Source organism: Lissotriton vulgaris, chromosome 4_1, assembly GCF_964263255.1.
Source record: "Lissotriton vulgaris chromosome 4_1, aLisVul1.2, whole genome shotgun sequence".
In the NCBI taxonomy this organism is placed as follows: Eukaryota; Metazoa; Chordata; class Amphibia; order Caudata; family Salamandridae; genus Lissotriton; species Lissotriton vulgaris.
The window spans coordinates 537,624,185-537,640,431 of NC_141691.1; the positions used below are offsets into that span (position 1 = coordinate 537,624,185).

At 33.6% G+C, this 16,247-nt stretch overlaps 11 non-coding genes across 11 annotated transcripts; 5 read left to right on the forward strand and 6 right to left on the reverse strand.

Annotated features, from left to right (window-relative positions):
- Positions 1-486: 486 nt before the first annotated feature.
- On the reverse strand, positions 487-558 carry TRNAQ-CUG (transfer RNA glutamine (anticodon CUG)). Its single transcript has one exon. It is a non-coding gene; the product is annotated as a tRNA-Gln (tRNA).
- Positions 559-2,106: 1,548 nt separating this feature from the next.
- Positions 2,107-2,178, forward strand: TRNAQ-UUG (transfer RNA glutamine (anticodon UUG)). The gene has a single exon. It is a non-coding gene; the product is annotated as a tRNA-Gln (tRNA).
- Positions 2,179-3,003: 825 nt separating this feature from the next.
- On the reverse strand, positions 3,004-3,075 carry TRNAQ-CUG (transfer RNA glutamine (anticodon CUG)). Its single transcript has one exon. It is a non-coding gene; the product is annotated as a tRNA-Gln (tRNA).
- Positions 3,076-4,623: 1,548 nt separating this feature from the next.
- On the forward strand, positions 4,624-4,695 carry TRNAQ-UUG (transfer RNA glutamine (anticodon UUG)). The gene has a single exon. It is a non-coding gene; the product is annotated as a tRNA-Gln (tRNA).
- An 825-nt stretch (positions 4,696-5,520) lies between these two features.
- TRNAQ-CUG (transfer RNA glutamine (anticodon CUG)) lies at positions 5,521-5,592 on the reverse strand. The gene has a single exon. It is a non-coding gene; the product is annotated as a tRNA-Gln (tRNA).
- Positions 5,593-7,140: 1,548 nt separating this feature from the next.
- Positions 7,141-7,212, forward strand: TRNAQ-UUG (transfer RNA glutamine (anticodon UUG)). Its single transcript has one exon. It is a non-coding gene; the product is annotated as a tRNA-Gln (tRNA).
- An 819-nt stretch (positions 7,213-8,031) lies between these two features.
- Positions 8,032-8,103, reverse strand: TRNAQ-CUG (transfer RNA glutamine (anticodon CUG)). The gene has a single exon. It is a non-coding gene; the product is annotated as a tRNA-Gln (tRNA).
- A 1,548-nt stretch (positions 8,104-9,651) lies between these two features.
- On the forward strand, positions 9,652-9,723 carry TRNAQ-UUG (transfer RNA glutamine (anticodon UUG)). Its single transcript has one exon. It is a non-coding gene; the product is annotated as a tRNA-Gln (tRNA).
- Positions 9,724-10,548: 825 nt separating this feature from the next.
- TRNAQ-CUG (transfer RNA glutamine (anticodon CUG)) lies at positions 10,549-10,620 on the reverse strand. The gene has a single exon. It is a non-coding gene; the product is annotated as a tRNA-Gln (tRNA).
- Positions 10,621-12,168: 1,548 nt separating this feature from the next.
- TRNAQ-UUG (transfer RNA glutamine (anticodon UUG)) lies at positions 12,169-12,240 on the forward strand. Its single transcript has one exon. It is a non-coding gene; the product is annotated as a tRNA-Gln (tRNA).
- Positions 12,241-13,065: 825 nt separating this feature from the next.
- On the reverse strand, positions 13,066-13,137 carry TRNAQ-CUG (transfer RNA glutamine (anticodon CUG)). The gene has a single exon. It is a non-coding gene; the product is annotated as a tRNA-Gln (tRNA).
- Between the last annotated feature and the right edge of the window lie 3,110 nt (positions 13,138-16,247).

A 16,247-nucleotide genomic window follows, 5' to 3' on the forward strand; every position in this document is an offset into this window, starting at 1 on the left:
TGGGGACAGAAGAGATGAACTTTTAAATAACAATCTTGAAATTAAGACACACAGATATTTACACTCTGTTTTTCTAAAGTAGATCCATAACCACAAAGTAGAATCTTTCGAAAGACATGTCAAATGTATTAATCTGAATTCCTCTTTCAAAGAAATTCACAATTAAATGCTCTGTGTAAGTCAAGAATGTTGTCAGATAAGAAATCAGCAAAATGAACTATCTTATTACTGATCATAAAGATGAGAAAGGAAAAGAACCTCTTGCTTAAATTGTGGATGGGAAAGAACAGTTTTTAGTTTTCAGCTTCAGTACTTATGAATAATTCATTTCTTTATATTGTATTATCACTATCTAGATGGATATAGCCATGTGTACATAGATACATACTTATACGTTGATAAGTTTCAGTATAAAACTTTGACGTTATGTTTTTCCAAGTCCAAATTCTAAGAAATTAGTGAAATATTAAATCTCATAATTCAAGCAGGTCCCACCGAGATTTGAACTCGGATCGCTGGATTCAGAGTCCAGAGTGCTAACCATTACACCATGGAACCCTGCCATACATGAGGGATTTTTCCATTGAGACAAAAGAGAGCGCATCAGTGCGGGGGCTTTTCTTACATTGATGAAAAGATATCTCAGTTGAATGCTCATAGTGTAAAGAGCTATAATGTGATTTGATTCTTTTCAGCTGCATTCTCCATAACAGTGTTAAATGTGCAAACGTTTATCAGGAAATGCAATTTACAAAATAATGATCATATTTGACTAAAGAATATTAAAACATTCTACATTTCCAAACTACTACATCCATTTCTCTGTCTCTCACATGGGTGGCTCCAAAGAGCAACGCTTGCCACTTTGGACTTTGCATGCAAAGGCACCAGTCCAATTCTTTGAGGTACTATTTTACTAATCTCGACCTTTTACATTTCTGTCATCTTTTGTTATTGATAGCTCCAATCCAACACCAGTAGGTTGAAAGAGACAAACGTTGACTCCTTTCAAAATGTCCAACAGCTTGAACAAGTTACAGAAATACGAACTTTATAATACACATAACATCACATTCCTACACAAAATAGTGCGACATTACACAATCCTATCCTGTTTTTCTCAAATGCATTTCAGAGGGCTGATTCCCAGCATTCCTTTTTGAAGATTTCCACACTATTGATAAGGCGAATATAGCACATTTTGAAAGAGATGTGTTCTTAAATCAAACCTAGAGAACCACAATGACGGTATCATTCAGATAGTACAAATGTTTTTTGTATATTAGTATGGAAATTGTGAAACAAAACATTTCTCATGCTGATTTTCAACAGTCGATCTGCAATCATGAAATATAAGCTTTTGCTTGGAGGCCTCAAAGGTACTGATCTAATTTTCTTTTTTAGAATTATTCACAGATCGTATGATATGCTTTGTACAAATCAACTATGTTGTTAGATCAAAATTGATTAAAAAGTGACTATCTCAATTTCAGGACATATAGAAGAGGAAGGAGAAGAGGCTCATGTTTCAAATGCGGAGAGGCAACAACTGTTCATTATTTTCACCTCTATTAATTATATGTATTTTTATAATGTATATATTTATATTTTCCGATAAATATACATAGACATATAGCGATATATAGGGAGATACATACATATAAGTTGATACGTACAAGTTTATAAGTAAATGAGATGTTTTTCCAATTAATACTTCTAAGAACTGAATGGAAAAAAAATCGTAAAGTTTAGATAAGTCCCACTGAGCTTTGTACTTAGATCCCTGTTTTCAGAGTCCAGATTGACAAGCATAACACCATCAACCCAACTGTACCAGGTTGAGCTTTCCATTTTGGCAGAAGAGATTGCATTCACGGGGGAATCTTATCTTTTATTGCAAAATCTTATCTCACATAAAAAGTACTGTTCAACAGAGTCATAGCGTTACTTGAGTCCTTTGTGCAACATCCTTCCCTAACATAGTTCAATAGGCAAAAGTTGAACAGAATAGAAAAGTTATATAATTCTGTTTGTCTTTGACTGTAGAAAATAAAAAATGTGAAATGTCCACATTGCTGCAGCAATCTCCTCCCCTGTCACATGGGAGGTTCCATGGTGTAATGGTTAGCACTTTGGACTTTGAATCCAAGGATCCGAGTTCAAATCTCGGTGTGACCACTTTCATGACTTATGACCAAATCTTTTTCTGTCAAGTGTATTCATAAATATCATAAATCTAACACGGGTAGAGTGAAACATTGATTTATTGATTGTATTTTTAAAGTCTATTTGATGTGAGCAAATGATAGAACTTTTAGAAAACATGGAAATAAAATGGCTCAAAATAATGAGATATTTTGTGAGCTGACTCTGTTTTCTCAACTCATCACAAGAGGCTGATCCAAGATATTACTTGTTTAAATCTTACTGTTATTGATAAGGGGAACACGGAACTTTTTTAATTGGAAAGCCTTCATTAAAAGAAAACTTGAGGAATCAAATTGTGTATTTTGGGGACAGAAGAGATGAACTTTTAAATAACAATCTTGAAATTAAGACACACAGATATTTACACTCTGTTTTTCTAAAGTAGATCCATAACCACAAAGTAGAATCTTTCGAAAGACATGTCAAATGTATTAATCTGAATTCCTCTTTCAAAGAAATTCACAATTAAATGCTCTGTGTAAGTCAAGAATGTTGTCAGATAAGAAATCAGCAAAATGAACTATCTTATTACTGATCATAAAGATGAGAAAGGAAAAGAACCTCTTGCTTAAATTGTGGATGGGAAAGAACAGTTTTTAGTTTTCAGCTTCAGTACTTATGTTTATGAATAATTCATTTCTTTATATTGTATTATCACTATCTAGATGGATATAGCCATGTGTACATAGATACATACTTATACGTTGATAAGTTTCAGTATAAAACTTTGACGTTATGTTTTTCCAAGTCCAAATTCTAAGAAATTAGTGAAATATTAAATCTCATAATTCAAGCAGGTCCCACCGAGATTTGAACTCGGATCGCTGGATTCAGAGTCCAGAGTGCTAACCATTACACCATGGAACCCTGCCATACATGAGGGATTTTTCCATTGAGACAAAAGAGAGCGCATCAGTGCGGGGGCTTTTCTTACATTGATGAAAAGATATCTCAGTTGAATGCTCATAGTGTAAAGAGCTATAATGTGATTTGATTCTTTTCAGCTGCATTCTCCATAACAGTGTTAAATGTGCAAACGTTTATCAGGAAATGCAATTTACAAAATAATGATCATATTTGACTAAAGAATATTAAAACATTCTACATTTCCAAACTACTACATCCATTTCTCTGTCTCTCACATGGGTGGCTCCAAAGAGCAACGCTTGCCACTTTGGACTTTGCATGCAAAGGCACCAGTCCAATTCTTTGAGGTACTATTTTACTAATCTCGACCTTTTACATTTCTGTCATCTTTTGTTATTGATAGCTCCAATCCAACACCAGTAGGTTGAAAGAGACAAACGTTGACTCCTTTCAAAATGTCCAACAGCTTGAACAAGTTACAGAAATACGAACTTTATAATACACATAACATCACATTCCTACACAAAATAGTGCGACATTACACAATCCTATCCTGTTTTTCTCAAATGCATTTCAGAGGGCTGATTCCCAGCATTCCTTTTTGAAGATTTCCACACTATTGATAAGGCGAATATAGCACATTTTGAAAGAGATGTGTTCTTAAATCAAACCTAGAGAACCACAATGACGGTATCATTCAGATAGTACAAATGTTTTTTGTATATTAGTATGGAAATTGTGAAACAAAACATTTCTCATGCTGATTTTCAACAGTCGATCTGCAATCATGAAATATAAGCTTTTGCTTGGAGGCCTCAAAGGTACTGATCTAATTTTCTTTTTTAGAATTATTCACAGATCGTATGATATGCTTTGTACAAATCAACTATGTTGTTAGATCAAAATTGATTAAAAAGTGACTATCTCAATTTCAGGACATATAGAAGAGGAAGGAGAAGAGGCTCATGTTTCAAATGCGGAGAGGCAACAACTGTTCATTATTTTCACCTCTATTAATTATATGTATTTTTATAATGTATATATTTATATTTTCCGATAAATATACATAGACATATAGCGATATATAGGGAGATACATACATATAAGTTGATACGTACAAGTTTATAAGTAAATGAGATGTTTTTCCAATTAATACTTCTAAGAACTGAATGGAAAAAAAATCGTAAAGTTTAGATAAGTCCCACTGAGCTTTGTACTTAGATCCCTGTTTTCAGAGTCCAGATTGACAAGCATAACACCATCAACCCACCTGTACCAGGTTGAGCTTTCCATTTTGGCAGAAGAGATTGCATTCACGGGGGAATCTTATCTTTTATTGCAAAATCTTATCTCACATAAAAAGTACTGTTCAACAGAGTCATAGCGTTACTTGAGTCCTTTGTGCAACATCCTTCCCTAACATAGTTCAATAGGCAAAAGTTGAACAGAATAGAAAAGTTATATAATTCTGTTTGTCTTTGACTGTAGAAAATAAAAAATGTGAAATGTCCACATTGCTGCAGCAATTTCCTCCCCTGTCACATGGGAGGTTCCATGGTGTAATGGTTAGCACTTTGGACTTTGAATCCAAGGATCCGAGTTCAAATCTCGGTGTGACCACTTTCATGACTTATGACCAAATCTTTTTCTGTCAAGTGTATTCATAAATATCATAAATCTAACACGGGTAGAGTGAAACATTGATTTATTGATTGTATTTTTAAAGTCTATTTGATGTGAGCAAATGATAGAACTTTTAGAAAACATGGAAATAAAATGGCTCAAAATAATGAGATATTTTGTGAGCTGACTCTGTTTTCTCAACTCATCACAAGAGGCTGATCCAAGATATTACTTGTTTAAATCTTACTGTTATTGATAAGGGGAACACGGAACTTTTTTAATTGGAAAGCCTTCATTAAAAGAAAACTTGAGGAATCAAATTGTGTATTTTGGGGACAGAAGAGATGAACTTTTAAATAACAATCTTGAAATTAAGACACACAGATATTTACACTCTGTTTTTCTAAAGTAGATCCATAACCACAAAGTAGAATCTTTCGAAAGACATGTCAAATGTATTAATCTGAATTCCTCTTTCAAAGAAATTCACAATTAAATGCTCTGTGTAAGTCAAGAATGTTGTCAGATAAGAAATCAGCAAAATGAACTATCTTATTACTGATCATAAAGATGAGAAAGGAAAAGAACCTCTTGCTTAAATTGTGGATGGGAAAGAACAGTTTTTAGTTTTCAGCTTCAGTACTTATGTTTATGAATAATTCATTTCTTTATATTGTATTATCACTATCTAGATGGATATAGCCATGTGTACATAGATACATACTTATACGTTGATAAGTTTCAGTATAAAACTTTGACGTTATGTTTTTCCAAGTCCAAATTCTAAGAAATTAGTGAAATATTAAATCTCATAATTCAAGCAGGTCCCACCGAGATTTGAACTCGGATCGCTGGATTCAGAGTCCAGAGTGCTAACCATTACACCATGGAACCCTGCCATACATGAGGGATTTTTCCATTGAGACAAAAGAGAGCGCATCAGTGCGGGGGCTTTTCTTACATTGATGAAAAGATATCTCAGTTGAATGCTCATAGTGTAAAGAGCTATAATGTGATTTGATTCTTTTCAGCTGCATTCTCCATAACAGTGTTAAATGTGCAAACGTTTATCAGGAAATGCAATTTACAAAATAATGATCATATTTGACTAAAGAATATTAAAACATTCTACATTTCCAAACTACTACATCCATTTCTCTGTCTCTCACATGGGTGGCTCCAAAGAGCAACGCTTGCCACTTTGGACTTTGCATGCAAAGGCACCAGTCCAATTCTTTGAGGTACTATTTTACTAATCTCGACCTTTTACATTTCTGTCATCTTTTGTTATTGATAGCTCCAATCCAACACCAGTAGGTTGAAAGAGACAAACGTTGACTCCTTTCAAAATGTCCAACAGCTTGAACAAGTTACAGAAATACGAACTTTATAATACACATAACATCACATTCCTACACAAAATAGTGCGACATTACACAATCCTATCCTGTTTTTCTCAAATGCATTTCAGAGGGCTGATTCCCAGCATTCCTTTTTGAAGATTTCCACACTATTGATAAGGCGAATATAGCACATTTTGAAAGAGATGTGTTCTTAAATCAAACCTAGAGAACCACAATGACGGTATCATTCAGATAGTACAAATGTTTTTTGTATATTAGTATGGAAATTGTGAAACAAAACATTTCTCATGCTGATTTTCAACAGTCGATCTGCAATCATGAAATATAAGCTTTTGCTTGGAGGCCTCAAAGGTACTGATCTAATTTTCTTTTTTAGAATTATTCACAGATCGTATGATATGCTTTGTACAAATCAACTATGTTGTTAGATCAAAATTGATTAAAAAGTGACTATCTCAATTTCAGGACATATAGAAGAGGAAGGAGAAGAGGCTCATGTTTCAAATGCGGAGAGGCAACAACTGTTCATTATTTTCACCTCTATTAATTATATGTATTTTTATAATGTATATATTTATATTTTCCGATAAATATACATAGACATATAGCGATATATAGGGAGATACATACATATAAGTTGATACGTACAAGTTTATAAGTAAATGAGATGTTTTTCCAATTAATACTTCTAAGAACTGAATGGAAAAAAAATCGTAAAGTTTAGATAAGTCCCACTGAGCTTTGTACTTAGATCCCTGTTTTCAGAGTCCAGATTGACAAGCATAACACCATCAACCCAACTGTACCAGGTTGAGCTTTCCATTTTGGCAGAAGAGATTGCATTCACGGGGGAATCTTATCTTTTATTGCAAAATCTTATCTCACATAAAAAGTACTGTTCAACAGAGTCATAGCGTTACTTGAGTCCTTTGTGCAACATCCTTCCCTAACATAGTTCAATAGGCAAAAGTTGAACAGAATAGAAAAGTTATATAATTCTGTTTGTCTTTGACTGTAGAAAATAAAAAATGTGAAATGTCCACATTGCTGCAGCAATCTCCTCCCCTGTCACATGGGAGGTTCCATGGTGTAATGGTTAGCACTTTGGACTTTGAATCCAAGGATCCGAGTTCAAATCTCGGTGTGACCACTTTCATGACTTATGACCAAATCTTTTTCTGTCAAGTGTATTCATAAATATCATAAATCTAACACGGGTAGAGTGAAACATTGATTTATTGATTGTATTTTTAAAGTCTATTTGATGTGAGCAAATGATAGAACTTTTAGAAAACATGGAAATAAAATGGCTCAAAATAATGAGATATTTTGTGAGCTGACTCTGTTTTCTCAACTCATCACAAGAGGCTGATCCAAGATATTACTTGTTTAAATCTTACTGTTATTGATAAGGGGAACACGGAACTTTTTTAATTGGAAAGCCTTCATTAAAAGAAAACTTGAGGAATCAAATTGTGTATTTTGGGGACAGAAGAGATGAACTTTTAAATAACAATCTTGAAATTAAGACACACAGATATTTACACTCTGTTTTTCTAAAGTAGATCCATAACCACAAAGTAGAATCTTTCGAAAGACATGTCAAATGTATTAATCTGAATTCCTCTTTCAAAGAAATTCACAATTAAATGCTCTGTGTAAGTCAAGAATGTTGTCAGATAAGAAATCAGCAAAATGAACTATCTTATTACTGATCATAAAGATGAGAAAGGAAAAGAACCTCTTGCTTAAATTGTGGATGGGAAAGAACAGTTTTTAGTTTTCAGCTTCAGTACTTATGAATAATTCATTTCTTTATATTGTATTATCACTATCTAGATGGATATAGCCATGTGTACATAGATACATACTTATACGTTGATAAGTTTCAGTATAAAACTTTGACGTTATGTTTTTCCAAGTCCAAATTCTAAGAAATTAGTGAAATATTAAATCTCATAATTCAAGCAGGTCCCACCGAGATTTGAACTCGGATCGCTGGATTCAGAGTCCAGAGTGCTAACCATTACACCATGGAACCCTGCCATACATGAGGGATTTTTCCATTGAGACAAAAGAGAGCGCATCAGTGCGGGGGCTTTTCTTACATTGATGAAAAGATATCTCAGTTGAATGCTCATAGTGTAAAGAGCTATAATGTGATTTGATTCTTTTCAGCTGCATTCTCCATAACAGTGTTAAATGTGCAAACGTTTATCAGGAAATGCAATTTACAAAATAATGATCATATTTGACTAAAGAATATTAAAACATTCTACATTTCCAAACTACTACATCCATTTCTCTGTCTCTCACATGGGTGGCTCCAAAGAGCAACGCTTGCCACTTTGGACTTTGCATGCAAAGGCACCAGTCCAATTCTTTGAGGTACTATTTTACTAATCTCGACCTTTTACATTTCTGTCATCTTTTGTTATTGATAGCTCCAATCCAACACCAGTAGGTTGAAAGAGACAAACGTTGACTCCTTTCAAAATGTCCAACAGCTTGAACAAGTTACAGAAATACGAACTTTATAATACACATAACATCACATTCCTACACAAAATAGTGCGACATTACACAATCCTATCCTGTTTTTCTCAAATGCATTTCAGAGGGCTGATTCCCAGCATTCCTTTTTGAAGATTTCCACACTATTGATAAGGCGAATATAGCACATTTTGAAAGAGATGTGTTCTTAAATCAAACCTAGAGAACCACAATGACGGTATCATTCAGATAGTACAAATGTTTTTTGTATATTAGTATGGAAATTGTGAAACAAAACATTTCTCATGCTGATTTTCAACAGTCGATCTGCAATCATGAAATATAAGCTTTTGCTTGGAGGCCTCAAAGGTACTGATCTAATTTTCTTTTTTAGAATTATTCACAGATCGTATGATATGCTTTGTACAAATCAACTATGTTGTTAGATCAAAATTGATTAAAAAGTGACTATCTCAATTTCAGGACATATAGAAGAGGAAGGAGAAGAGGCTCATGTTTCAAATGCGGAGAGGCAACAACTGTTCATTATTTTCACCTCTATTAATTATATGTATTTTTATAATGTATATATTTATATTTTCCGATAAATATACATAGACATATAGCGATATATAGGGAGATACATACATATAAGTTGATACGTACAAGTTTATAAGTAAATGAGATGTTTTTCCAATTAATACTTCTAAGAACTGAATGGAAAAAAAATCGTAAAGTTTAGATAAGTCCCACTGAGCTTTGTACTTAGATCCCTGTTTTCAGAGTCCAGATTGACAAGCATAACACCATCAACCCAACTGTACCAGGTTGAGCTTTCCATTTTGGCAGAAGAGATTGCATTCACGGGGGAATCTTATCTTTTATTGCAAAATCTTATCTCACATAAAAAGTACTGTTCAACAGAGTCATAGCGTTACTTGAGTCCTTTGTGCAACATCCTTCCCTAACATAGTTCAATAGGCAAAAGTTGAACAGAATAGAAAAGTTATATAATTCTGTTTGTCTTTGACTGTAGAAAATAAAAAATGTGAAATGTCCACATTGCTGCAGCAATCTCCTCCCCTGTCACATGGGAGGTTCCATGGTGTAATGGTTAGCACTTTGGACTTTGAATCCAAGGATCCGAGTTCAAATCTCGGTGTGACCACTTTCATGACTTATGACCAAATCTTTTTCTGTCAAGTGTATTCATAAATATCATAAATCTAACACGGGTAGAGTGAAACATTGATTTATTGATTGTATTTTTAAAGTCTATTTGATGTGAGCAAATGATAGAACTTTTAGAAAACATGGAAATAAAATGGCTCAAAATAATGAGATATTTTGTGAGCTGACTCTGTTTTCTCAACTCATCACAAGAGGCTGATCCAAGATATTACTTGTTTAAATCTTACTGTTATTGATAAGGGGAACACGGAACTTTTTTAATTGGAAAGCCTTCATTAAAAGAAAACTTGAGGAATCAAATTGTGTATTTTGGGGACAGAAGAGATGAACTTTTAAATAACAATCTTGAAATTAAGACACACAGATATTTACACTCTGTTTTTCTAAAGTAGATCCATAACCACAAAGTAGAATCTTTCGAAAGACATGTCAAATGTATTAATCTGAATTCCTCTTTCAAAGAAATTCACAATTAAATGCTCTGTGTAAGTCAAGAATGTTGTCAGATAAGAAATCAGCAAAATGAACTATCTTATTACTGATCATAAAGATGAGAAAGGAAAAGAACCTCTTGCTTAAATTGTGGATGGGAAAGAACAGTTTTTAGTTTTCAGCTTCAGTACTTATGTTTATGAATAATTCATTTCTTTATATTGTATTATCACTATCTAGATGGATATAGCCATGTGTACATAGATACATACTTATACGTTGATAAGTTTCAGTATAAAACTTTGACGTTATGTTTTTCCAAGTCCAAATTCTAAGAAATTAGTGAAATATTAAATCTCATAATTCAAGCAGGTCCCACCGAGATTTGAACTCGGATCGCTGGATTCAGAGTCCAGAGTGCTAACCATTACACCATGGAACCCTGCCATACATGAGGGATTTTTCCATTGAGACAAAAGAGAGCGCATCAGTGCGGGGGCTTTTCTTACATTGATGAAAAGATATCTCAGTTGAATGCTCATAGTGTAAAGAGCTATAATGTGATTTGATTCTTTTCAGCTGCATTCTCCATAACAGTGTTAAATGTGCAAACGTTTATCAGGAAATGCAATTTACAAAATAATGATCATATTTGACTAAAGAATATTAAAACATTCTACATTTCCAAACTACTACATCCATTTCTCTGTCTCTCACATGGGTGGCTCCAAAGAGCAACGCTTGCCACTTTGGACTTTGCATGCAAAGGCACCAGTCCAATTCTTTGAGGTACTATTTTACTAATCTCGACCTTTTACATTTCTGTCATCTTTTGTTATTGATAGCTCCAATCCAACACCAGTAGGTTGAAAGAGACAAACGTTGACTCCTTTCAAAATGTCCAACAGCTTGAACAAGTTACAGAAATACGAACTTTATAATACACATAACATCACATTCCTACACAAAATAGTGCGACATTACACAATCCTATCCTGTTTTTCTCAAATGCATTTCAGAGGGCTGATTCCCAGCATTCCTTTTTGAAGATTTCCACACTATTGATAAGGCGAATATAGCACATTTTGAAAGAGATGTGTTCTTAAATCAAACCTAGAGAACCACAATGACGGTATCATTCAGATAGTACAAATGTTTTTTGTATATTAGTATGGAAATTGTGAAACAAAACATTTCTCATGCTGATTTTCAACAGTCGATCTGCAATCATGAAATATAAGCTTTTGCTTGGAGGCCTCAAAGGTACTGATCTAATTTTCTTTTTTAGAATTATTCACAGATCGTATGATATGCTTTGTACAAATCAACTATGTTGTTAGATCAAAATTGATTAAAAAGTGACTATCTCAATTTCAGGACATATAGAAGAGGAAGGAGAAGAGGCTCATGTTTCAAATGCGGAGAGGCAACAACTGTTCATTATTTTCACCTCTATTAATTATATGTATTTTTATAATGTATATATTTATATTTTCCGATAAATATACATAGACATATAGCGATATATAGGGAGATACATACATATAAGTTGATACGTACAAGTTTATAAGTAAATGAGATGTTTTTCCAATTAATACTTCTAAGAACTGAATGGAAAAAAAATCGTAAAGTTTAGATAAGTCCCACTGAGCTTTGTACTTAGATCCCTGTTTTCAGAGTCCAGATTGACAAGCATAACACCATCAACCCACCTGTACCAGGTTGAGCTTTCCATTTTGGCAGAAGAGATTGCATTCACGGGGGAATCTTATCTTTTATTGCAAAATCTTATCTCACATAAAAAGTACTGTTCAACAGAGTCATAGCGTTACTTGAATCCTTTGTGCAACATCCTTCCCTAACATAGTTCAATAGGCAAAAGTTGAACAGAATAGAAAAGTTATATAATTCTGTTTGTCTTTGACTGTAGAAAATAAAAAATGTGAAATGTCCACATTGCTGCAGCAATTTCCTCCCCTGTCACATGGGAGGTTCCATGGTGTAATGGTTAGCACTTTGGACTTTGAATCCAAGGATCCGAGTTCAAATCTCGGTGGGACCACTTTCATGACTTATGACCAAATCTTTTTCTGTCAAGTGTATTAATAAATATCATAAATCTAACACGGGTAGAGTGAAACATTGATTTATTGATTGTATTTTTAAAGTCTATTTGATGTGAGCAAATGATAGAACTTTTAGAAAACATGGAAATAAAATGGCTCAAAATAATGAGATATTTTGTGAGCTGACTCTGTTTTCTCAACTCATCACAAGAGGCTGATCCAAGATATTACTTGTTTAAATCTTACTGTTATTGATAAGGGGAACACGGAACTTTTTTAATTGGAAAGCCTTCATTAAAAGAAAACTTGAGGAATCAAATTGTGTATTTTGGGGACAGAAGAGATGAACTTTTAAATAACAATCTTGAAATTAAGACACACAGATATTTACACTCTGTTTTTCTAAAGTAGATCCATAACCACAAAGTAGAATCTTTCGAAAGACATGTCAAATGTATTAATCTGAATTCCTCTTTCAAAGAAATTCACAATTAAATGCTCTGTGTAAGTCAAGAATGTTGTCAGATAAGAAATCAGCAAAATGAACTATCTTATTACTGATCATAAAGATGAGAAAGGAAAAGAACCTCTTGCTTAAATTGTGGATGGGAAAGAACAGTTTTTAGTTTTCAGCTTCAGTACTTATGTTTATGAATAATTCATTTCTTTATATTGTATTATCACTATCTAGATGGATATAGCCATGTGTACATAGATACATACTTATACGTTGATAAGTTTCAGTATAAAACTTTGACGTTATGTTTTTCCAAGTCCAAATTCTAAGAAATTAGTGAAATATTAAATCTCATAATTCAAGCAGGTCCCACCGAGATTTGAACTCGGATCGCTGGATTCAGAGTCCAGAGTGCTAACCATTACACCATGGAACCCTGCCATACATGAGGGATTTTTCCATTGAGACAAAAGAGAGCGCATCAGTGCGGGGGCTTTTCTTACATTGATGAAAAGATATCTCAGTTGAATGCTCATAGTGTAAAGAGCTATAATGTGATTTGATTCTTTTCAGCTGCATTCTCCATAACAGTGTTAAATGTGCAAACGTTTATCAGGAAATGCAATTTACAAAATAATGATCATATTAGACTGAAGAATATTAAAACATTCTACATTTCCAAACTACTACATCCATTTCTCTGTCTCTCACATGGGTGGCTCCAAAGAGCAACGCTTGGCACTTTGGACTTTGCATGCAAAGGTACCAGTCCAATTCTTTGAGGTACTATTTTACTAATCTCGACCTTTTACATTTCTGTCATCTTTTGTTATTGATAGCTCCAATCCAACACCAGTAGGTTGAATGAGACAAACGTTGACTCCTTTCAAAATGTCCAACAGCTTGAACAAGTTACAGAAATACGAACTTTATAATACACATAACATCACATTCCTACACAAAATAGTGCGACATTACACAATCCTATCCTGTTTTTCTCAAATGCATTTCAGAGGGCTGATTCCCAGCATTCCTTTTTGAAGATTTCCACACTATTGATAAGGCGAATATAGCACATTTTGAAAGAGATGTGTTCTTAAATCAAACCTAGAGAACCACAATGACGGTATCATTCAGATAGTACAAATGTTTTTTGTATATTAGTATGGAAATTGTGAAATAAAACATTTCTCATGCTGATTTTCAACAGTCGATCTGCAATCATGAAATATAAGCTTTTGCTTGGAGGCCTCAAAGGTACTGATCTAATTTTCTTTTTTAGAATTATTCACAGATCGTATGATATGCTTTGTACAAATCGACTATGTTGTTAGATCAAAATTGATTAAAAAGTGACTATCTCAATTTCAGGACATATAGAAGAGGAAGGAGAAGAGGCTCATGTTTCAAATGCGGACAGGCAACAACTGTTCATTATTTTCACCTCTATTAATTATATGTATTTTTATAATGTATATATTTATATTTTCCGATAAATATACATAGACATATAGCGATATATAGGGAGATACATACATATAAGTTGATACGTACAAGTTTATAAGTAAATGAGATGTTTTTCCAATTAATACTTCTAAGAACTGAATGGAAAAAAAATCGTAAAGTTTAGATAAGTCCCACTGAGCTTTGTACTTAGATCCCTGTTTTCAGAGTCCAGATTGACAAGCATAACACCATCAACCCACCTGTACCAGGTTGAGCTTTCCATTTTGGCAGAAGAGATTGCATTCACGGGGTAATCTTATCTTTTATTGCAAAATCTTATCTCACATAAAAAGTACTGTTCAACAGAGTCATAGCGTTACTTGAGTCCTTTGTGCAACATCCTTCCCTAACATAGTTCAATAGGCAAAAGTTGAACAGAATAGAAAAGTTATATAATTCTGTTTGTCTTTGACTGTGGAAAATAAAAAATGTGAAATGTCCACATTGCTGCAGCAATTTGCTCCCCTATCACATGGGAGGTTCCATGGTGTAATGGTTAGTACTTTGGACTTTGAATCCAAGGATCCGAGTTCAAATCTCAGTGGGACCACTATCATGACTTATGACCAAATCTTTTTCTGTCAAGTGTATTCATAAATATCATAAATCTAACATGGGTAGAGTGAAACATTGATTTATTGATTGTATTTTTAAAGTCTATTTGATGTGAGCAAATGATAGAACTTTTAGAAAACATGGAAATAAAATGGCTCAAAATAATGAGATATTTTGTGAGCTGACTCTGTTTTCTCAACTCATCACAAGAGGCTGATCCAAGATATTACTTGTTTAAATCTTACTGTTATTGATAAGGGGAACACGGAACTTTTTTAATTGGAAAGCCTTCATTAAAAGAAAACTTGAGGAATCAAATTGTGTATTTTGGGGACAGAAGAGATGAACTTTTAAATAACAATCTTGAAATTAAGACACACAGATATTTACACTCTGTTTTTCTAAAGTAGATCCATAACCACAAAGTAGAATCTTTCGAAAGACATGTCAAATGTATTAATCTGAATTCCTCTTTCAAAGAAATTCACAATTAAATGCACTGTGTAAGTCAAGAATGTTGTCAGATAAGAAATCAGCAAAATTAACTATCTTATTACTGATCATAAAGATGAGAAAGGAAAATAACCTCTTGCTTAAATTGTGGATGGGAAAGAACAGTTTTTAGTTTTCAGCTTCAGTACTTATGTTTATGAATAATTCATTTCTTTATATTGTATTATCACTATCTAGATGGATATAGCCATGTGTACATAGATACATACTTATACGTTGATAAGTTTCAGTATAAAACTTTGACGTAATGTTTTTCCAAGTCCAAATTCTAAGAAATTAGTGAAATATTAAATCTCATAATTCAAGCAGGTCCCACGAGATTTGAACTCGGATCGCTGGATTCAGAGTCCAGAGTGCTAACCATTACACCATGGAACCCTGCCATACATGAGGGATTTTTCCATTGAGACAAAAGAGAGCGCATCAGTGCGGGGGCTTTTCTTACATTGATGAAAAGATATCTCAGTTGAATGCTCATAGTGTAAAGAGCTATAATGTGATTTGATTCTTTTCAGCTGCATTCTCCATAACAGTGTTAAATGTGCAAACGTTTATCAGGAAATGCAATTTACAAAATAATGATCATATTTGACTGAAGAATATTAAAACATTCTACATTTCCAAACTACTACATCCATTTCTCTGTCTCTCACATGGGTGGCTCCAAAGAGCAACAGTTGGCACTTTGGACTTTGCATGCAAAGGTACCAGTCCAATTCTTTGAGGTACTATTTTACTAATCTCGACCTTTTACATTTCTGTCATCTTTTGTTATTGATAGCTCCAATCCAACACCAGTAGGTTGAAAGAAAAAAATGTTGAATCCTTTCAAAATGTCCAACAGCTTGAACAAGTTACAGAAATACGAACTTTATAATACACATAACATCACATTCCTACACAAAATAGTGCGACATTACAAAATCCTATCCTGTTTTTCTCAAATGCATTTCAGAGGGCTGATTCCCAGCA